The sequence below is a fragment of the Phaseolus vulgaris genome, chromosome 8 (assembly GCF_051622355.1).
Source record: "Phaseolus vulgaris cultivar YP4 chromosome 8, ASM5162235v1, whole genome shotgun sequence".
NCBI lineage: Eukaryota > Viridiplantae > Streptophyta > Magnoliopsida > Fabales > Fabaceae > Phaseolus > Phaseolus vulgaris.
This window is the reverse complement of record NC_143505.1, coordinates 35692325-35715354: the sequence shown is the minus strand read 5'-3', so window position 1 is coordinate 35715354 and position 23030 is coordinate 35692325. Positions and strand designations below refer to the sequence as shown.

At 42.9% G+C, this 23030-nt stretch overlaps 1 pseudogene; it reads left to right on the top strand.

Annotated features, from left to right (window-relative positions):
• The first annotated feature begins 21481 nt into the window (after window positions 1–21481).
• On the top strand, window positions 21482–22820 carry LOC150025570 (uncharacterized; annotated as a pseudogene).
• The last annotated feature ends 210 nt before the right edge of the window (window positions 22821–23030 follow it).

Below are 23030 nucleotides of genomic sequence, written 5' to 3'. Positions count from 1 at the left end.
AAAATTTTAAAATATCCAAAATTTTAAATAAACACAAATCATAACTTATTTTATGTGATATATAAATAAAATATCAAAAGTTTTTAAAAATCATACATAAATCAAAAATAAAAAATTATTTTATGTCCTACTTAAATAAAAATATAAAATAAATAACATTTCTATGTTTTTCAAAATTTTAAATAAATAAAATTCCAAAACTTTGTAATGTCAGTTAGATAAACATAAAAAATCAATAAAATTTGTAAATTAATCAAAATTTTAAATAAATTCACATCCTAAATTATTTAATTATTTAATTTCATATAAAAATATAAAATTAATAAATTTCTAAGTTTTCAAAATTCTAAATAAATAAAAATCCTAAATTATTTTATTTCTTGCTTAAATAATAATCTCAAATAAATATTGTAACAAAATAATATTTTCTAAATTATTTTACTTACAAAAATTAAAGTTATTGTAATTTTGGATTCAGATGTTTTTTTATTTTTATGTTTATATTTAGGACTCTAGATATTTATTTTTACTGTTATGTTTATGTTTATTATACTGTTTAATTTATGGTTTTCTTTACAATATTTGTTCTGTCCATGATACATAAAATAAATGTTATATGATATTAAAGTTGTTTTTCAGATTTCACTTACAACAGGATTTTGCTGAACTAAAGACATGAAGTTTTTTTTTATTATTATTGTAAATAGAAATTAAGACAGTATGTAATTCAGAATTTTATAATGTGTAATTTATTTATTAATTTAATTTGGATTTTTAATTTTTAATTTATTATTTTTATGTTTATTACACTCTTTATTTATGGTTTTCTTTATGGTATTTGTTCTGCTAATTTAATGTCATATACATAAAATAACTGTTTTATGATTTCATATTTATTTATTTTTCAGATTTCACTTACAACATTAATTTTTTTATTTTACTTTTATAATATAGTTTAAATCTTGCATAATTTTTTATATCAATAGAAACATAAAAAGCAATCCATTTTTATTAGAAAACCAAAAAAGAAATCATTTTTATGTTGCGAAAAAAACTTAACAAACACAGAAGCAACAATATGAAGAACAATGGAGGAAACAAACCAATAAAGAGATGAAAAGAATTGACATAAATGATAAAAGTAAGGAACTTTGTTAAAAAATCCAAAAAATACTATAAAAAACAGTAAAAAAATAATATAAAAAATTATTAATATAGTAATCATACTTCATAAATAATTATACCTGTATTTCTTTCTCGTGCATCGCACGGGTTAGTAACCCTACTTATGTATATAATTATTATGATAATAGTTGGTTGGTAATAGAGATTCGTGGGTAAAAGTTCGTAGGTAATAAGATTTGTGGATAATAGTTGGTAGGTAATACTGAATTTACCTACGGATTTAGATCTGTAAATAATATACATAGATAATGTTGTTCGTATGTAATGATGAATTTACCTATGAATTAAAATCTGTGAATAAAATTTCGTAGATAATACTGATTTTTTGTGGGAGAAAGGAGTTTGGGGGTAATTATGAAATCAAATGACATAATAGGATCTATTCTTGAAGATTTATGTTATGCTCTAGAAGCCACTATCAGCCCAAATAGTTTAGTCCTCCAGAACCTAGACAGTTCGTTCTTGCTTATTACTAATAGAAGTAAAAAAATAAGGCTATATATAAAATTACTTGTGAAGCGCTGAAATATCCGTATGTTGAAAAAATAAATAACTTATAAGAATTAAATATATTTTTTTATCATATGATTAGCAGAATTTGGTTTTAGGTTTTATTAAAAAATTGTATTTTATCTTTATAAAATTTTCAGTCACTTTTTTAGTTTTAGTTTTAGTTCCTTAAAAAGTTCCACACTTACTCCAGTGGTTTATGACTTGAACATTAAAAAATATGCCTAAATGGTAGGACCACAATATGCCTAGTTAGGAGGAAATGAATTATATATCAGGTAGTAGGTGATCATGGATTAGATTGGTATTTAAAATTCAATTTATATTCAATCCAAATAATTTATTTAAATTCATATTAACTAGATGAAATTTATTTAATTTATTTAAAGTAAATTAAATTTAGATTAAATTTATTTTATAAATTAGATTAAATTTACTTTATAATTAGATTAAATTCACTATGTAAATTAGATTAAATTTATTTTATTTTGGACATGAACTAACTTGACTTGACATGAGCTTAAATCGACTCGACCTAGACCTGGACTGACACGGCTAGATCTATACCTAGGTCCACTCGCTTAGACATGGACTCGAGCGTGATCAACCCAACTCAACGCGACATGGGTCCGGACCGACTCGGTTCAATATCAGCCAGAACCGACACAACTCGACATGCGCACTTGGCTCGACATTGGCCCGAGCCAACTTGACTTGACACGGGCCCAGTCTGACTCGACTCAACACGGGCCGGGCTCGGGCTGACTTAGCTCGACACAGGCCCGAACAAACTTGGATTAGTACGGTCCCGGGCTTTTTCGGTCTAGACCGACTCGAATCGACATCGAATTAGGCCGAATCGGCTTGTCATCGACCTGGGCCGACTAAGATGGACATCGACCCAGGCTAAGTCGGCTCGGCATCAGCTCGGGCTGACTTAGGTTGACACGGGCCCAGGTTGACTCGGCTCGACATTGGTCCGAATTGACTCAGTTCTACATCGGCCCAGGTTGACTTTGCTCGACATGGGCCTGGATCGAATCAGCTCGATTTCAGCCCGGACCAACTCGACTTGATTTCAGCCCAGATCAACTCACTTCTACATCGGCCCAAACCGACTCGGCTCAACATCGGCCTGGGCCAACTCAACTAGACATCAGCCCAAACCAATTCGACTTGACATCGGCCCGGACCGACTCGGCTCGACAACGGCCCAGGTCGACTCGACTCGACATCGACCTGAGTCGGGCTGAATCTGCTTGAAACGGACCCGGGCCGACTCGGCTCGACATTGGCCTAGGTCGACACGGCTCGACATCGGTCTGGGCCGACTCGGCTTGCAATCGGCTCGGGCTGACTCGAGTCGACTTTTTCCTACACTGACTCTGTTTCGACTTTTGCCTGGACTGATTCGGCCCGAGTTTGACCTGGACTAACTCGGTTCGACTTTGGCACAAACTGAATCGACTTGACTTTGGTCTGAGCCGACTCAGCTCGACATGAACTTGGGCTACTCGAGCTGGGTCCGAATTGACTCGGCTCAACTTAGATTAAGGCCATGTCAAAATCCACCCCAAAATTCATTTTAGATAATCCAAAAATATATCTAGTTTATATCTAATCCATATCAAATTAAATGGATTTTACTTAAAATTTAAAAATATAGATTTGAATTTAAAATAAATCGATTTAAATAAATTAAAAGTAACATGAATTTAAATATTTATGGATTAAATTTGATTATTTGAATTTTTTTTCCACCTACTACTTCATATAAGGGAAAACTTAGTATCATACTCAGAGCAACACTTTAAATAAAATATTAGATTACTTATAAGTTTCTTACAGATCACTCAAAACACAAGAGGTACAACTGCAGATGCTTGAGCAGAAGATCATGTTAGAAATACATAAAGTTAAACTTTACTGAAAAGAGGATGTAAAAGAATAGTATAAACTCCCATACATATTAAAGACTAGAAATAATACATTGTATTTATATTATTATTATTATAATTATTGTTATTATTATTATTAAACTTTAGATTTCCAGCAGTTATATTACCGGTGATTTAATTTAATTGTATATAGCATTATTGTCCGACCAAATTGCTTCTAACATTAAACATATACTTGGTCTTTGTTTATATTTTTTCCTCCGAAAATGTTTGCTTTGTTTTACTTGAATAACAACCTTCTTTATTCGTTTTATTTAATTTTCCAAATTTTATATTAATATCAAATTTCTATTTATTAACCAAATTTCCTGTAAACAACTTCTAAAAATAAAGAAAATTATATGTAAGCAACTTATTCATTCCATTTACTTTAGTTTATTTGACATGCATATGATCCAAAACAATGCCTTCTTTTGTTCTTTACTCATAACATTCATTCATCTACTTGCAGTGAGTGGATCCGAGAAGCTCATACCCACTGAATTCAATACTGGAATATGGATATAGTTTATTTAAAATTGCATGCATTGATGCATTGAATATGAACATAATTGTGTTAAGTATCACCATTACAGTATTGATATTTGGTCATGTATAGTTTAGTTACCTAGGAAGACACATAACCTACTTCTCAGCAAGGGCAGCTTTTTGTATTTAAACCTCCACTTACCCACTGTTTTTGGGTTGATGATGTTGATTCAAAAGAGTTTTATGTTTGCAAAACAGTTTTACACTTCCGAATGAGTTGATAGTTCTAAACAGTTTTATAATGTGTATGTTTATTTTTATTATTGGTGAAATAATCTAATGATAATATCTATACTTGGTGTGTCTAATGGATATTTTTTCAGATTGACAATCATTTAGGAGTTGATTTAGTTTTGACAACCATAAGTTTTCTTTTTATTTAACTATTTATTACTTACTTGTTTGAATAATATTTTTTACACGTCAATTAAATATTTATTGATGTCTTTTATTTTATAATTATAAATATTGAAAATTATTAACTTATAAAATTATTTATTTCAGACATCAGATGTTGGAAGTGGTGCTTTATTACCTAATCAAGTAATAGGATCAAGTTTTGGAAGCAAAACTGATTAGGGATGAACAATTATGTGTTTTAATTTTAAATTATGTATCAACTTTTGAACAATTATGTGTTTTAATTTTAAATTATGTATCAACTTTTGAACAATGTGTTTTAATTTTCAATTATGTATCAACTTTTGAACAATATTATGTTTAATTTTCAATGCAAATAATGGATGCTTGTAACTTTATAAAATATTTCATTTTATTAATATTTTAGTTTTTTATTATGAAAATATATTATGTTTAGTTTAATTGTGCAAACCAGATTATAAAAAGTGGTGGCTAAATTCCATTTATTTAGAATTAAAATTACGTCAGTTGAAACTGACGTATTATTTATACGATTTCATTATAGTACTGACAGTTAAAAACCTCACATTATACCCTATATAATGAAGTTGAAATTCTTTTCAATGAATTAAACTACGACAATTATGACTAACATTACTTACATATAGAAACCGTCACTTTAAATAAAGTGTTAAAGTGGTGGGTGTTGCGACGATTAGCGTTAGACTGCCTCATTAAACTTTATGACGGCTAGTTCTATGGCGGTTTGGTAAACCTTCACACACGTATATTGTGACGTTTATAAACGTCAGTTTTATACGAAAATAACCGTCACCGTATACATCATTTTTTGTAGTGTATTTCTTCTCCTTAGATATAATAGACATAAGTCTGACTGAATTGTAATTCCTTGTTAGGAATGTCGTTGGCGGCCATTAAGCCTGTGCCGGAGAACAATGTGTCTATGGTGGAAGAGAGAAGTCAGGAGGATTATTAGAGATGGTGAAAAATAGGATTGAAGGTTATTTCAAATGACAAGTCATTTTATGGAAATTTTGAAACTGGTGGTATTTTACAGAGGTTTTTAAACCCGTGATAATTTATGGAGGTTTTAAAACCCATGGTATTTAACGGAGGTTTTGAAACCCACGGTATTTTATGGAGGTTCTTAAACCCACGATATTTAACAAGGATTCTGAATGACTTTTCCTGAGGTTTAAAAAAACCCCAAGGAACACGTTCCCCAATGATGGTTTAGTAGGGGTGATCCGATCGGTCATCGGTAGTCGATGACATCAGCAGCAGAGAACCACGTGGACCACTCGCAGGGTGACACGTGGACCAGGTGGCAGAGAGGTCAGGGAGACGATCGCCAAGAGCGGTGATCGGTGGTCAGTAACCAAGCGACCACCGACAGATCAGGCGGCAGAGAGGTCGAGGGACAGATCATCCAGAATGGTGATCGGTGGTCAGTAGCCAAGTGGCCACCAACGGACCAGTTCTCAGACTCGCGCCTGGAGGCAGAGCGCGAGAAGCGAATAAACACTGACTGATCAGTCATCGGGTGTATTGTCATCGGGGTCTCGTGTTACACGTAGTTAAACTGGGACTGAGGTTCCCAGCGAGAGCGTTACGCATGGATTTCGCATGAGCACACCTCAAGGAATCATGCACGAGAGTGGCCTGAGGGAACTAGTAAACTAGTCAGTGATTGGTGATTCCCTCAACCCATTACGTGCGTGGCATCGTGAAGGGTAAGTCGCCTACGCAGAGAGCAACGTTTGGTGAGTGTGCCTAGACCAGCCACACCCGACGTTCTCCTAAGAGTATGCGATTTACCCAGATAAGAGAAATATCCTAAGCTACTCCGCAAGGGCGTAACTTAGGCACACAAAGAGAAGCGCTAGAGCCCTTCCAGTAAATGACACGTGTGTGGTTAGATGTGAGTTGCAGGCCTCCACGTGTCACCATCTGAGAGGGGTGCGGTCCAGACAAAAGTGCACTCCGTACCATTAAGGGTACAGACAGGCGCAGCCTAGCGCAGAGACGCGCGGACACGCACAGACACCCACACTCTCTGATTCTGCAGGTACACTGTCTCTGAAAAGCATAACAGGTTTCTGACACATGCCAGAAAAGCATAACAGAATTCTGTTATGCCCAGAAACAGAGACAGAGAGATAAAAGGAGGAATCAGGGAGAGAAGTGGAGGATACGAAAAACAGAGAGCAAGAGTTTTTCACACACACTACTAGTTTTCTGATTTGGTGGTTCTGTGGACTAACTTGATCGTCGGAGTGCAAACGGCCGCCAGAGGCGCCGTCTGTGTGTTTTGCAGGTCACATTTGGAGATCCAAGAGAAGGTTTTGAGGGTGATTCTGCAGAAGACGCAATCGCGTAGACAGGGCAGAGAGTGCTACGAAGCGATTCCTCCACGTTCGAGTTGCCGGCAGGATCATTTGGCGCCCACCGTGGGGCTCGAGTGAATCGTTGTCCCATATACACCACAGTTTTTGAAGTTCACCAGAGTTTGATCAGTCTCTTTGATAGAGAAAGATGCCTAGAAACAGACAACCATCACCTGCGCCATCTGCTGACGAAGGGGCTGTGACAATGGCGCAAGTCCTGGAAATGGTGCGCACGCTGCAGGATAACGCCGCAGCGTCGAAAGTTGAACAAGAAAGGATGCAGACGGAGTTGGCTGCGTCGCAAAGCAGGAACGACGAGCTGAATCGCGTCAACGAAGAGTTGAGAAGGACGCTGCAGGCGCAGAGGGAACACATTGTTGACGAAAGGGTGTCTAGGCAGCCCTCACCTCCAAGAGCATTCCCCATGCCATTCTCCCCTGAGATCATGGGAACCATGGTGCCTCCCAACCTGGTGGGGGTGAAGGCAGCGTTCAAGAGGGTAGAAGACCCGGAGGCGCATCTGACGGCGTTCCACACCCAGATGATGTTGTCTGGGGGCTCAGACGCTGTGTACTGCAAGATGTTCATGAGCACGTTGAGCGGAATCGCCATGGAGTGGTTCGTGAGTTTACCAGAAGGACATATCACGTCTTTCTCTCAGTTTTCAAAACTCTTCACTGAGCAATATATCGTCAACAAGGCACCTGCAGTGGTGTCATACGACTTGTTTGACGTGCGTCAATACCAAGGTGAGTCGCTGAAAGACTACCTCAACCGCTTTGGGGCACAAGTGGTTAGATTGCCCAGCAAAGATGAAGATATGCTGGTGCACGCGTTTAAGAAGGGAGTGTTGCCTGGCCCCTTCAGCGAGTCTCTCATCAGGAGCCATCCCAGCACCTTTGCAGAGATCCGACGACGGGCGGTGGCGCACATAGTGGCAGAAACAGAGGTTTCTGAGAAGAGGGGCAGTGCTACACCACCAAGACCGCGTGGAGGACAAGGAAAGCCACAACAAGCAAGGGTGCATGAGGCCAAAGAGGGGAAGAAGGTGCGGGAAAAACCTCGTCCCTATGCACCAGGCAAAGATCAGAGCAGGGGGCGTGCAAGGGAGAATAACGCACCCGAGATACAACTTCATGGTAGGATTGGCGGATCTCATCGCCCTTCCTGCTGTAGCAGCAAGGCTACGAGTACCAGAGAAGACAGATAAGGTACTGGGAAGGAAGAAGAATGAATGGTGCGAGTTTCACCAGGCCTTTGGCCATACACTTCATTCCTGTTTGGCGCTGGGACACCAACTGGCAGAGTTGGTGAAGTCTGGGTTCCTAGCAGATTACCTGCGTGAGCCACAGGGTGATCGCGCGTCAGGATCCCAGACTGGAGAACAGCAGCATGAAGTCCCTGTACATGGGGAAGTGCAGACGATCGCAGGAGGCTTCTCTGGTGGGGGATGCACAGCTTAACAAAGAAGGAGATACGCTCGATCGGTGATGGCGGTAGATGCGGTAAATGAAAGTCACTACCCTGAAGTGGACATTATCTTCAGGAAAGCTGATCTACGGGACGTTGTCCCGCACGACAACGACCCTGTGGTCATTTCTCTCATCACAGCGGGAAGACGAGTGCATAGAGTACTCGTAGATCAAGGAAGCTCGGCAGACGTCATGTTCTGGCCAACATTCAACAAGTTACAGTTGTCCCCTGATCAGCTAAGGCCGTATATCGGGTGCCTCTACGGTTTTGCAGGAGATCAGGTAGAGGTGCGGGGATACATCGAGCTGAGGACAACGTTCACTGACGGAACGACAGCCCGCACTGAAAAGATAAAGTACCTGGTGGTGAACGCCCCTTCTGCGTACAACGTCTTGTTGGGGAGACCAACACTCAATAGGTTGGGCGCAATACCATCGACGAGGCACATGAAGTTGAAGCTGCCGTCGATGGAGGGGACCGTGATAACCATCAAGTCGGATCAGGCTGAGGCAAGACGCTGTTATGAGAACAGCTTGAAGCAAAAGAGAAGTGTGTGCCACGTCACCACGAAACCACCACCAGGCGTGCGCGAAGAGCGATCGGTGGTCAGGGAGATACATGGCGCTCAGAGGATGGAGGATACTGCGGTGGGGGGCTCCTAGGTAGCCCAAGTTGAAGAAGAAGAGGGAGGCGCGATCACTCCTCGCGAGTCAGGGATCGCGAGGGCGGTTATCGCCAATGAGAAAAGGCCCCACCCAGCTGAAGGGTGGGTTGAAGTGGACATCGGGGGAAGAAAGTTCAAGTTAGGGGGATCCCTCGTCGAAGAAGAGCGAAGGCTGATCATGGGTGTGATTGAGAAGCACATGAATGCCTTTGCATGGTCAGCATCCGACATGCCAGGTATCGACCCCGATTTCCTCTGCCATCGCCTGTCGATGGACCCTATGGTTCGACCTGTGCGACAGAGGCGAAGGAAATTCAACGAGGAGAAGAGGAAGGTGATCCACGACGAAGCGCAGAAGCTCCTTGCTGCAGGGCACATCAGAGAGATCCAGTACCCCGAGTGGCTAGCGAATGTGGTGCTGGTTCAGAAGGCAAGCGGCAAGTGGAGAATGTGCGTGGACTTCACTGACCTCAACAAGGCGTGCCCCAAGGATTCTTACCCTTTACCCAGTATAGATGCCCTAGTTAATAGCGCATCGGGGGGAAAGCTACTCAGCTTTTTGGACGCTTTCTCGGGGTACAACCAGATCAGGATGCACCCCATGGATGAGTGCAAGACTGCGTTTATGACGGAACGGTCTTGCTATTGCTACAAGGTCATGCCATTTGGGTTAAAGAATGCGGGGGCTACCTACCAGCGGCTCATGGATAGGGTGCTCTTGCCCATGCTGGGAAGGAACGTACACGCCTATGTAGATGACATGGTGGTTACGTCCCAAGAGAAGAAGCATCATGCAGCTGATCTGGAAGAGCTATTCACCACCATTGCCAAGTACAGGCTGAAGCTCAACCCTGAGAAATGCATTTTTGGTGTAGAGGCTGGGAAGTTCTTGGGTTTCCTCTTAACAGAGCGGGGAATCGAAGCCAACCCAGAGAAGTGTGTGGCGATCGTGGCGATGAGGAGCCCAACGACGGTGAAGGAAGTGCAGCAGCTCACCGGTCGCTTGGCGGCCTTGTCCCGGTTTATGTCCGCTGGAGGGGAGAAAGGTCACCCATACTTCCAGTGTCTCAAACGCAACAGCAGATTTCTCTGGACGCAGGAGTGCGAGGATGCCTTCATCAAGTTAAAGGGGTATCTGGCGAGCCCACCAGTCTTGCGAAAACCTCAGGTAGGCATCCCTCTTCGTCTATACTTTGCTGTGACGGAGAGAGCAGTCAGCTCAGTCTTGGTGCAAGAACAAGATCAGACCCAGAGGCCTGTTTACTTTGTGAGTAAGGTGCTGCAAGGCCCTGAAACAAGGTACCAGGCCCTCAAGAAGGCTGCTCTGGCGGTGGTGTTTTCAGCCAGAAGACTCAGGCATTACTTCCACAGCTTCACAGTGGTGGTGATGACTGATCTGCCTATCCAGAACGTATTGAAGAAACCTGATGTAGCAGGAAGGATGGTCAAATGGGCGGTGGAATTGTCAGAATTTGACATCCAGTACGAGCCCCGAGGACCGATCAAGGGGCAGGTGTTCGCGGACTTTGTCGTCGAGCTGTCGTCAATCGCGACACCTGCAGAAGGATTAGACTTCCGATGGGTATTATCGGTGGATGGCTCCTCTAATCAGCAGGGGAGCGGCGTGGGAGTCATCCTGGAGGGACCAAACGGGGTACTGATCGAGCAGTCCCTTCGCTTCGCCTTCAAAGCTAGCAACAATCAGGCGGAGTATGAAACCCTGATCGCAGGAATGTTGCTAGCAAGAGAAATGGGAGCAAGAAATCTGCTGGCCAAAAGCGACTCTTTGCTGGTCACCGGGCAGGTTACAGGGGAGTTCCAAGCAAAAGATCCCCAGATGGCAGCCTACCTGGAGTATGTGCGGCTCCTGAAGACGTCTTTCGCTGAGTTTGAATTAGTGCACGTGCCAAGAGAGCAAAATGCCAGAGCAGACCTGCTTGCCAAGCTGGCTAGCTCAGGCAAAGGGGGGAAGCAGAGGACCGTCATTCAGGAGACCCTGAAGGTGCCACGCGCGTTCGTGTCGGACAACCAGGTACTTCATATATACAAATCAATGGAGCGTCTAACGATCGGTCATCGGTCGTTGACCCAAGAAACGCTGAGAGCACCGAGGGTGAGATCGCGACCGTCAAAGACCGATGAGTCGATGGAGGTCCACGCGGGGAAGGAACCCGACACCTGGATGACGCCATACCAGCTATACTTAGAAGATGGTGTACTCCCGCTCGATGCGGCAAAGACCAAAAAGATAAAGAGGAGTTCAAGTAAGTTCACTCTTATAGATGGAAACCTCTTTAGATTTGGATTTTCTCACCCTGTGCAGATCTGTGTGCACGGCGAGCAATGCACCAGACTCATGACTGAGCTGCACGAGGGGGTGTGCGGAAGCCACGTAGGTGGTCGCGCTTTAGCAAGTAGAGTACTCCGCGCGGGGTACTACTGGCCAAAGTTAAAGGAAGACTGCATAAGGTTTGCTTAGCGTTGCAAACAATGTCAGCTGCATGCAGACTGGCACAAGGCACCACCTGAGGAGTTGAGGTCCATCCATAGCCCGTGGCCATTCCATACATGGGGGATTGACATCCTAGGACCCTTTCCCTTGGCGGTGAGGCAGATGAAGTTCCTCATCGTGGCCATCGAGTATTTCACCAAGTGGGTGGAGGCAGAGCCAGTCGCACACATCACCGCACAGAAAGTCGAGCACTTCGTCTGGAAGAACATTGTCTGCCGCTTCGGGATACCCAAGAGGCTGGTCTCCGACAATGGCACCCAGTTCACAAGTCATCAGCTGAGGAAGATGTGTGAAGAGTTAAAGATACAACAGGTTTTCGCTTCAGTGGAACACCCACAAACCAATGGGCAGGTGGAGTCAGCAAATCGAGTACTGCTCAGGGGGCTGAAGCGAAGACTAGACAAGGCCAAAGGAGGCTGGGCAGAGGAGGTCCCCAAAATTGTATGGTCTTATCACACCACCCCACAGTCCAGCACCCATGAGACACCCTTCAGCCTTGTCTATGGAACAGACGCCATGATTCCTGTAGAGATACAGGAGAGCTCCCCCAGATTCTTGAACTTCGTTGCTGAAGAGTCCAATGAAGAGCGTAGGGTGAACTTGGACCTGCTAGACGAAGTGCGAGAAGAGGCCAGAGTCAGTGCTGAAGCTGTGAAGAGAAGAGTAGAGCGGAGGCACAACTCTAAAGTGAGGCCCAGGCGCTTCCAGGAAGGTGATCTGGTGATGAGAAAGGCGCACCAGAACGACATGCAGAACAAGTTGTCCCCAAAGTGGACAGGCCCGTACAGAGTAGTGGAGACATTGGAGAACGGAGCCTATCGCCTAGAGACTCTGGAGGGAGGAGCAATCCCCAGAACGTGGAACGCCACCCATTTAAAATTTTATTTCAGTTAAAATTGTACAGTAATGGAGTTCTCGCGCTAAAAGATACATGCCTTGTATGTGTTGGAAACAGTTGAACAGACAAGGGGGCACTCTTTTCCCTAAGGAGGGTTTTTAACGAGGCCACCAAATTAAAGAAAAATTTCTAGCATATCAAGTGTGCTCAAGTATTAAAGTTAAAGTCCTCCTTGCCCCAAGTGCAAGTGCAGGCGATTGGTTAGGCCCTACTTGCCCTAGGCGCAAGTACTGGCACCAATCCAAGTCTTCCTCACCCCAGGAGTGAGCGCAAGCAGTCAAAGGTTTGAAAAGCCAGGGATGCTAGTAAAACCAAGGGAGGGAAAGGAAAGGTTTTGACAAAACGTCCTTACCCGCTTGGCATGCACCAGTACTGGCCCAGTAAAGCTCTTAGTCCGAAACCCTTCTCACCCCAGGAGTGAGGCAGGGAATGAACGACTCAACGCCCCGAAGGGTGATGACCTTGGGGAAAGTAAGAGGGGTTAGCGAGAAACACTTTTATTTCCCCAAAACAAGGCATCACCTCGAGCGATCGATGTCAAGGTTCTCCATGCACTTAGCGCTAGAGCAACGGGGAAGCTAGGTGAAGATCGAAGAACGATCACTGATGAGTCGTCAGTGATTGGTTAGTGGTGTGAAGCAGCGCACGAGGACTGTCAAACACCAAGCTAAGGGAATAGCCAGTCGTGATCAAGTAGAAGCGAAAGAATAAGAGAAGCAGATCGCGCTAAGCCTAAGCTGGTTAACACTTAGTCGTGCGCAAAGTGAAAGACAAAGCTCAAGATCGCGCTAAGCCTAAGCTGATTAACACTTAGTCGTGTGCGAAAGGAAAGATAAAGCCCAAGATCGCGCTGAACCTAAGCTAACTAACCGTTAGTCGCGCGCATAAAGATAAGTGAAGCTCAAAGAAAATACAAGGGAAAAAACTTATGCAATAAAAGAAGCATTGAGAGTTTGTATTTACAGTCAAGTCTTATACAAATTTCGGAGCATTAAGAAAAATTGTGCAAAAGTTACATTTACAGAGAAGAGAAAAGTTTAAGGGGTAGGAGGGATGAGCTTTCCATCCACCACTTCATGATAGATGCTGAACTGCGAGAGGTCCAGGTCTGGGAGAACGCATCTGATTTGCTCGAGTGCTAGCTCGAATCCATCTGTAAGGGCATCAGCACCCACGTTCATCAAATCAGCCTTCTCCACCTCCAGTTTTTGCTTTGAAGCCTCCGCAGCATCTCTCTCAGTGGTGACGGCAGCAAGGGAGGAGGCAGTTTCAGACAGTTTGCCCACCACCTCCTCAAGTCTCTTCTCCCCAGCAGCAGCTGCTTCTTTGGTGGACTCGAGCTCCCCCACTAGTTGAGTGTTCAGTTGGCGCAGGGAGGAAGTCTCGGCCCTAAGCTCCACCACCGCGCAGTCCAAAGAGCTCACCGTCTGCCCCATCAAGATCTCCGTCTTGATGGTCTCTTGGACCTGCGCTAGGTATTCCCTCCTAGCCTTCTCCACCATGCCTCGCATCAGTTCAACGGACCCTTGAGCAGCTTCGAAGTCACTTCGCAGTGACTCCTTGTCGTGCTCAAGCTCCTTCACCCTCTTCTCCAGGGCTATTTGCTTGCGATGCTGGGTGGAGAACTCCAGAGAGAGCACTACCTGCCTTGCCAGGTGCATGTCCACCTCATCACCATTCCACTCGACGAGCTCCCGGTTGCTTATGAGCTGTCGAACCAGGGTGATGACCCTGCTGAAATTCTCGTGGGTGGCCCCAGAAGCGCTTGGGCGCGAGCTAGACCCACCACATTCAGCAGTGGCGGTAGGAATTGGCAGCAGTGGTGGTGGTGCACCCCCAGTTTGGGCAGAAGCGCCCCCAGCAGGATGAGCGGATGGACCAGGTGATTGGCCTGCTGGGGGGGAAAATGGAAGTGTGGTAGTTGGAGGCAACTGCTGGCCTGGAGAAGGAAGGTTGGCGGGCTCTGAGGCAGGTTGAGCGCAGGGAGGAGGGGAAGACCCTTCCTCTACTTCCACCACCTCAATCTCTCCAGGCTGGAGAGATGAGGCCCCCTCGACTGCTGGCCTCTTCCTCTGGCGGTGTACAAGAGGAGAGCCTGAGCTCTTCTCTTCAGTTGAGGCGACGGTAGCAGCAGCAGCAAGTGAGGTGGAAGCCTTCACCAGCCTCTTCCTCTTCTTTCCTTGCTCGGGGCCTTCAGCTGGCGCGACCGAGAGGGGAGGGGCTGCGATGGGCTCAGTTGTAGAAGAGGAGGACCCAGTGCCTTTGGTTCCCCGACGCTTGGCAAGCTCCAGCAAGGCCAGCTTCCTGTCTTTCCCCGTCATTGAGTCTGCATAGACGAGAAAAGGAAGGGTTAGTTGGTCAAGTTATGCAAGTAAGTCAAAAAGCACATAGAAACATGCATGAGAAGGGACAAGTATCCTAAAAGGTGCAAGAAGAGCTACCTATATATTTTTTCAGAGCCACCACATCAAATTCATCCTTGATGAGGCGGGCGGAGTTGTACTTGGCCCCCAGGAGCAGCCCACATAGCTCGCGCTCGTAGGGGGCCATAGCTTCGAGGTCCCTGGACTTCTTGAATTCAACTCCAGGAACCCAGTAGAGGGGGTATCCCTCGAGCAGATTTGGACTTTGAGGGGTAGCAGATATCATGTAGAATCTGCCCTTCCAGTCTTTGAAGGATTGCTGGTACAAGCCCAGGAGCACCCGCCCAGTAACCCCGTTCAGGCTAACCCAGGACCTGTCCCCAGGGTTCTTCGCTTCGAAAAAGTAGAGGAACACGTCCACGGAGGCGTTGTGCCCGAAATGACTGCAAAGGATTTGAAATGCCCGGATGAAGGCCCAGGCATTTGGGTGGAGTTGACAAGGCGCGACGTTTAACTCCATCATCAGCTCCTTTTTGAAGAAGGTAAAAGGGAGGCGCAACTTCAACCTCTTGAAGATAGCGGAGTAGATGAAGACAAAGGGCACCCCATTGGTGGCCCTGTCATCCGCGCAGATGGGCATTCCTCGAGGAGGAATGCGAATTCGGATATTGAAGTCATTCTCCCTGTCGATGGCGCAGGAAGGCTCATCAGGATTGTGGCTCAGCAAGGACGTGAGGTGGCCCTGGGGCAATAGAGTGAAGGTTTCAGCGAGCAACGCCAGGGAGGCCCATTCGTAGACCCTGGCGTTGTCATGGAAGGAGGTAGCAACAGGCGGTGGTGAAGCTGGCGCACTCGCGGAAGGCTGTGCACCAGAGGACGAGGCAACTAAACGCGCAGTTTGTTTCAAGCGAGCCATCGCGAGATAGCTGCAAATGGAGGAAAAACAAAAGTCAGAATGAATGGAAGAAGAGGGAATGATGAATGTTCCGGTGAAAACAGAAAGAGGAAAGGAGAAGGAGATGCCCAGGTGAAAAGAGAAGAAGAAGAAGCAGAAGCCAGAGTGAGGGGGAGAAAAACCCTAGCGCGGGTTCGAGAGAGGGAAACAGAGAAAATGAATGCATGATAACCAGAATGATAAATGCAATCGGTAAAGATGACCAAAAAGGGGCCAGGGAGAAGAAAAACCATACCTTTGGATGATCGCAAGAGATTTGGCAGCAGAGAATTTGAGGAAAGAAAGGTGCGCAGAGGAAAGTTCGCAGAGAGTCTGGGAGTCGAATGAAGAAGATGAAGGAACAGTAAAGGAGCGCGCCAATTTGAATAAGAGAAGCGCTAGCGACGCACAGCGCTGGCCGTCGATGGGGCCACGTGTCGCGAGATCAAGAGAAGAAATCCAAACGTTAAAGAAGCAGCACGTGAGGTGGCACGTGAGGCGGCCCCACTTGCCACGTGGACTGAGGGCACGACCACTTAGTCTCTTCGCTGAGAACGAGTTCTCGACTCGAGACTGGGGGGCTTGTGATCCGATCGGTCATCGGTAGTCGATGACGTCAGCAGCAGAGAACCACGTGGACCACTCGCAGGGTGACACGTGGACCAGGTGGCAAAGAGGTCAGGGAGACGATCGTCAAGAGCGGTGATCGGTGGTCAGTAACCAAGCGACCACCGACAGATCAGGCGGCAGAGAGGTTGGGGGACAGATCATCCAGAATGGTGATCGGTGGTCAGTAGCCAAGTGGCCACCAACGGACCAGTTCTCAGACTCGCGCCTGGAGGCAGAGCGCGAGAAGCGAATAAACACTGACTGATCAGTCATCGGGTGTATTTTCATCGGGGTCTCGTGTTACACGCAGTTAAACTGGGACTGAGGTTCCCAGCGAGAGCGTTACGCATGGATTTCGCATGAGCACACCTCAGGGAATCATGCACGAGAGTGGCCTGAGGGAACTAGTAAACCAGTCAGTGATTGGTGATTCCCTCAACCCATTACGTGCGTGGCATCGTGAAGGGTAAGTCGCCTACGCAGAGAGCAACATTTGGTGAGTGTGCCTAGACCAGCCACACCCGACGTTCTCCTAAGAGTATGCGATTTACCCAGATAAGAGAAATATCCTAAGCTACTCCGCAAGGGCGTAACTTAGGCACACAAAGAGAAGCGCTAGAGCCCTTCCAATAAATGACACGTGTGTGGTTAGATGTGAGTTGCAGGCCTCCACGTGTCACCATCTGAGAGGGGTGCGGTCCAGACAAAAGTGCACTCCGTACCATTAAGGGTACAGACAGGCGCAGCCCAGCGCAGAGACGCGCGGACACGCATAGACACCCACACTCTCTGATTCTGCAGGTCCACTGTCTCTGAAAAGCGTAACAGGTTTCTGACACATGCCAGAAAAGCATAACAGAATTCTGTTATGCCCAGAAACAGAGACAGAGAGATAAAAGGAGGAATCAGGGAGAGAAGTGGAGGATACGAAAAACAGAGAGCAAGAGTTTTTCACACACACTACTAGTTTTCTGATTTGGTGGTTCTGTGGACTAACTTGATCGTCGGAGTGCAAACGGCCGCCAGAGGCGCCGTCTGTGTGTTTTGCAGGTCACATTTGGAGATCCAAGAGAACGTTCTGAGGGTGATTCTGCAGAAGACGCAGTCGCGTAGACAGGGCAGAGAGTGCTACGAAGCGATTTCTCCACGTTCGAGTTGCCGGCAGGATCAAGGGGAAACTGTAACCCTGAGTAAACCACTTAGTAGAGGTTTTAACCCTAGATAATTTAAAAATAAACCCCGTTAAAACCATTTTTTCTTGTAGTGTATGTTTTTATGAGGAGCATCAATGATGTTGGTAAATAAGAAAGATGAGTGATGGAAGAGGCCCCAACACCAATCCTTTAAGAGGCCACCAAAATGTCACTTTGTGACAACCACTAGAGTCATGGTCAAAGAGGGGTTAAGAGGACACATTTTTACATGTCATAAACTCTAGTTTGGAATAGCTTTTTAATTCTTGTCAAAGTAGTATAGGAATTTTCTTTTGTAAAATTGTTTAATTTGTAATTAGGATGAATTTTGGCTCCTAAAAAACCAGCCTAAGTTAGATTACGGTTTCTAGAAACTCCTAATCTAACTAAGGCCAGTCACTTTAGGCCTAATAGCCTCACATGAGACACACCATGTTACGCTTGTCATTTGTGCTTGAATTAGGCGCCAACTTCATTTCATTTGGTTTGAATTTCATTCCCATTTGGATATTCATTTCCCGTCTTCCTTAGGCTATAAAAGGAGGAGCCTACCTCATGTTTTGACAAGATTAATTGAATAGTGAAATGCTGCCAAAATTGTGCCATTCTCACTCTTTGCCTAAACTCTCTTAGGAATAGGCTTTTAATCTTCAAACCTTCACCTACAAAGGGAGTTGGCCGAACCACTCCTACTCTTCATACTTCTCATGCACCTCCAAGGCTAACATCACTCTTAGGAGAGTCTGGTTCCACCATCAATCCATGGAGCTTCCTTATTCATCAACAAAAACCGCAAGAAAGGGGACACAAATCCATCATTTGGTATCATGAGCATAGGTTCTACAAGAGCTAAGTGTCTTCTCTCATTTTTGTGTTTGTGTTTTTCTTATTTCTGTGTTGTTCATCACTTGTTCATGTTGTCTTGCTATTTTTTGCTTTTTAATTTGATTTAGTTGTTGTTTTAAGCAATTCAATTGGTGCAAAATGTTCAAATTGTTCTTGAGCTTCTTATTTTTATATTTTATGTAGGAATCTATATGAAATTGTGTTGCTGTTTTAATTTTAGGTTGTTTGAGTCTTGTTTGAAATTTTGTTCGGTTCATATGATTTGTCTTAAGTCATTTTATTTTCTGAATCCTATTATGTTTGTCTAGTCATGTATTTCCTAATTTGTCATCAAATCCTTGTTGTGCTGAATTTGTTGACAATTTTGGTTTCTTGATTTAATTTGAGTCCAGAATTATATTTTTGTGTTTGTTGATCCTTTGGTGCAATTTTATTTTAGTTTGAGTTCATATTTGTATGCTAGTTCCATACAAATTCATATACATCTACTCCAGTGTGTTTTTGAAGTTTCTTATTCTTTTTTTAAAATTCCAGAATTAGTACTCCTCTGTTTTTCAAATTCTGCACTGGCTGTTTTTTGTTATGAAATTTAAATACGTTGAATAAAAATTTTGAAAATCTGGATTAATACAGTTTGATGTGTTAGAAAATCAAGAAAAAAATAATCAGATGAAAAGACAAAATAGAAAAAAATTTGATAAATAATAAAAAAAAAGTGCATTCTGGCACCAAAATATACGGTAGTTGGACAGTGATTTTGAACAATTTATCACAATTATTTGGTGCATGTTTTTGGTGTGATTCCAGCACCAAAAGCTTGCTAAGACATTGAATCGTTTGTGGTTAAATTTTCAGAAGCAAATTCAAAATAGCCAGCTCAGCATAAATATTTTAAGTCACGCTTTCTGAACCTAAATTTTTCCAGTAGTGCTGTTTTGGTTTATCAAATCAATTCTAGTGTCTTTCTTTAGGTACCTTTTGTGTGTCATCCTTTATTGAGTGCCTATTTTTATTTGCTTGTCCAATATCATTCTAAACTCTTTCTAAGTTGTGTCACATAATTCAAATCCATTTGCTGCGGTGCTGTTTTAAAATTTAATTTGTTTTTTGCTTTCTTTTCTTGACCTCTAAATTGTTGGTGGATAAATTCAATTGGTGTTTGTTAAGTGGAATTGACTTTGTGGTGAGTCTAGCTCTACTTAGTAGGTACTGTTTTGGAGAATTTAATTAACTATTCATAAGAGGTTAAGGCAAGGAGCAGCAACAAACACAAATACAAATACCAAACACATACACTTTGAAGGACACAACAAAGAAGAGCAACTACAAGCCAAAGGAGTGCATAGTATAGAAAGCTGAAATTTAATTTGTGCAATTCAATTTCTTTGTATTTCTTTGAGTTGTAATTACATTTAACCTTTGTTTAATTAGCGGATTAATTACGTGTAGACGGTGAGTGTGTCTTCAAAGGCTCAAAGTGTCTAGAAGCCTGACCTAGGAAACACCTAGTTTAAAGCTTTGTAGATTAACAATCTTTAATTGTGCTTAGCTAGTTTGCTTTATGTTAATTACTTGTATAGCTTAGCTTAATTGTTTACGTTAATTACTTGTATAGCTTTTCTTAATTGTTTTGTTTGTTAATTGCTTTGCATTGTTTTCCTTTGCATAAAATTTGACTTTTCATTCCTCATTGTGATCTAAGTAATTTACTTAGAAAAAGAATTGTGTGAAGTTTTTGAGGGATAGGTTTTGGCAAGGAAAGACTTGGTACCTAAGAAGTCCTAGTGACTCACCTCTCTTTCCTGGAAAGCTACCTTCACTACTTTCCTCTTCTTTCTTGAAGTAAAATACTTTTAAACACAAATCTTTAGTCATGTCAACTCACTCTTCTAAATCTAATGAAAGTGATATAAAGTCCATCAAATCTCTTATAAAACAATTAGCCAAGGACTTTCAATCACTCTCATATAGACAATTGGAGCATGAGGCCCAAATCAAGGAGTTGAGAATGACTAAAGAAAAGGATGATATTTCTCAAAAATAAAAATAAAAATACGCTCTTATGCATCTAACTCTAAAGATCATGATTCTTTTGGGGAGGAAAGCCTTAGGATAAATGAGTATTATCAACCACCCCCTAGAAGAACTATAAGAGATAGAAGAGAACAAGAGAGCCCAAGAGAGGTTAGGGTAGACCTACCCCATTTCCATGGAAAATAAAACGTAGAAGTATATTTAGATTGGGAAATGAAGGTAGAACAATTGATGGCATTTCATGAAGGTCTTCTTGAATCATGTAATGAAAAGGGGTGCGGAAGCTATGAAGGTGTGTGAGCAAGATCCTCCTAAGAGTGGTGTTGATCTTGAAGGTGCATGATGTGTATGAAGCTAGGGAGGTTCGGCCAACCCAAGGAGAGGTGAAGGAGATGAAGTTTAGAGCCTAGAATTCTAGGGAGAAGCAAAGCTTGGCACAAAATGGCAGCATAACTTTACTCACAATAAACTTGCAAATACAAGGTGTAGGCCTCCCTATTTATAAGCTACTTGGCCGTAAGTTTTAAGCTAATGCCTAATGAAATGAAAACCAAATTAAATGCAATTCACAAAGCCAAGTGCCATGTGCTCATGACCGGCCACACCTAGAGAGTTTCTAGCATGTTTCACTCAAATATGCTTTCTACACTACTCTAATTACTAAGCACCCCTAATGGGCCTTTATGCAACATGTACAAAGCTTTCTCTCTACCATCCGTGGCTTCATTCAATTGGGCTTGAATATGCTTAGCCATTGACCTTGTGATAGGTCCTAGACGGTCTAGGTCTCCTCCTAGACGCTCCATGGGTAGCCTTTCCTCTTTACGTCCTAGACGCTCCATCCTTCTAGCTAGACGCTCATCATGGTCTAGACCGTCTAGTGTTGGGCTTTGGCTTTCATGGTTAGATGTGCTTGGCCCTCTTCCATCAACAATTATTTGCTTGCCATAGAGTGAGTGAAGAAAGAAAAATACCCCTGGCCATTCTTAGTTTCCAAGGGAACGCTATGTATTGGTGGACATCTTTAGAAAGAGATAGGCGTCTTCATAGGGAGCCTCCCATAGAGTATTGGAATGACCTTAGGGGAGCCCTAAGGCACCGCCATATTCCCTCCTACTATAATAGGGAGTTGATGGACAAGCTCCAAAGACTCCAACAAAGAACAATGAGTGTAGAGGAGTATAGGCAAAATATGGAGCTTTATATGATGAGAGCCTCCATTAGGGAGAATGAGTCCACCACCATAGCTAGATTCTTAAGTGGGCTAAATCTTGAGATAAGAGATAGGGTTGAACTTCTACCTTATCAAGACTTGAATGACTTGGTTCAACTTTGTATCAAAGTTGAACAACAAAATTTAAGGAAAACTTCAAGTCATAAGGAAGGTTCATACTCCAACTCTTATCCAAAAAGAGAAATTAAAAGGGAGGAGAGTACATCTAAGGAAACACCAAAAGAGACTCCCAAAAATATAAGTAAAGATATGCTCACTCCACCCATTCGCACTAGGGATGTTAAATGTTTTAAATGCTTTGGAAGAGGACATGTGCAAGCACAATGTCCAAACCAAAGAACCTTTTTTTTAAAAGGAATAGATGAATATACTAGTTGTGACGAGGAACCTAGTGAGAAAGAAAAAAGGGGAGATGAAGAAAGAGTGTATCCTTTAGAGGGGGGATTATTGATGATTAGAAGAACCCTCAACAACCAAACTAGTGTAACCATGGAAACACAAAGAGAGAACATCTTTCACACAAGATGCAAAGTTTTAGAAAACGTATGTTTTCTCATTGTGGATAGTGGTTCATGTTGCAATTGTTGTAGCACTAGATTGGTTGAAAAATTAAATCTACAAGTAGTCCCTCATCCTAAACCTTACAAGCTTCAATGGATAAATGAAGATGGGGAACTAATTGTAGATAAACAAGTGAAAGTCGAGTTTTCTATAGGTAACTACCAACATAATGTTTTATGTGATGTAGTACCTATGGAAGTTTGCCACATCTTATTGGGTAGACCATGGCAATTTGATAAGAAAACCTTGCACAATGGTCTAACCAACGAGATTTCCTTCACCCACAAGAAAAAGAAGTTTGTACTTAATCCTTTACCACATTCCCAAGTGGTAAGAGATCAAATACAAATGAAATAAAAGAGGGATGAAGAGAAAAGAAAAATCAAAATAGAAAAAGAGAGAACCCTTAAGGAACAAAAGGCGTGGGAGAAGAGTGTTCCTTCCCACAAGGTCATTCAACAAGGCAATCCATTTAAAAATACCTTTGAAAATATGCTTATTGTTGAAAAACCTAGCCTTATCTTTTGTAAAGGAACACTTGCAAGTCTAATGAAAAAGGAATCCTTAGTGGAGGATTGCCTAGACAAAAAGGTAGTAAATTATTTTGAATATGTACTAAGATATCACCAACAAGTGAAGGTCAAGTTATCTATAGGCATCTACAAAGATAAATTTTTATGTGAGGTAGTGCCTAAAGAAACTTGTCATGTCTTATTGAGACAATCATTGCAAAGTATTAAAATTTTCATGAACAATGGTT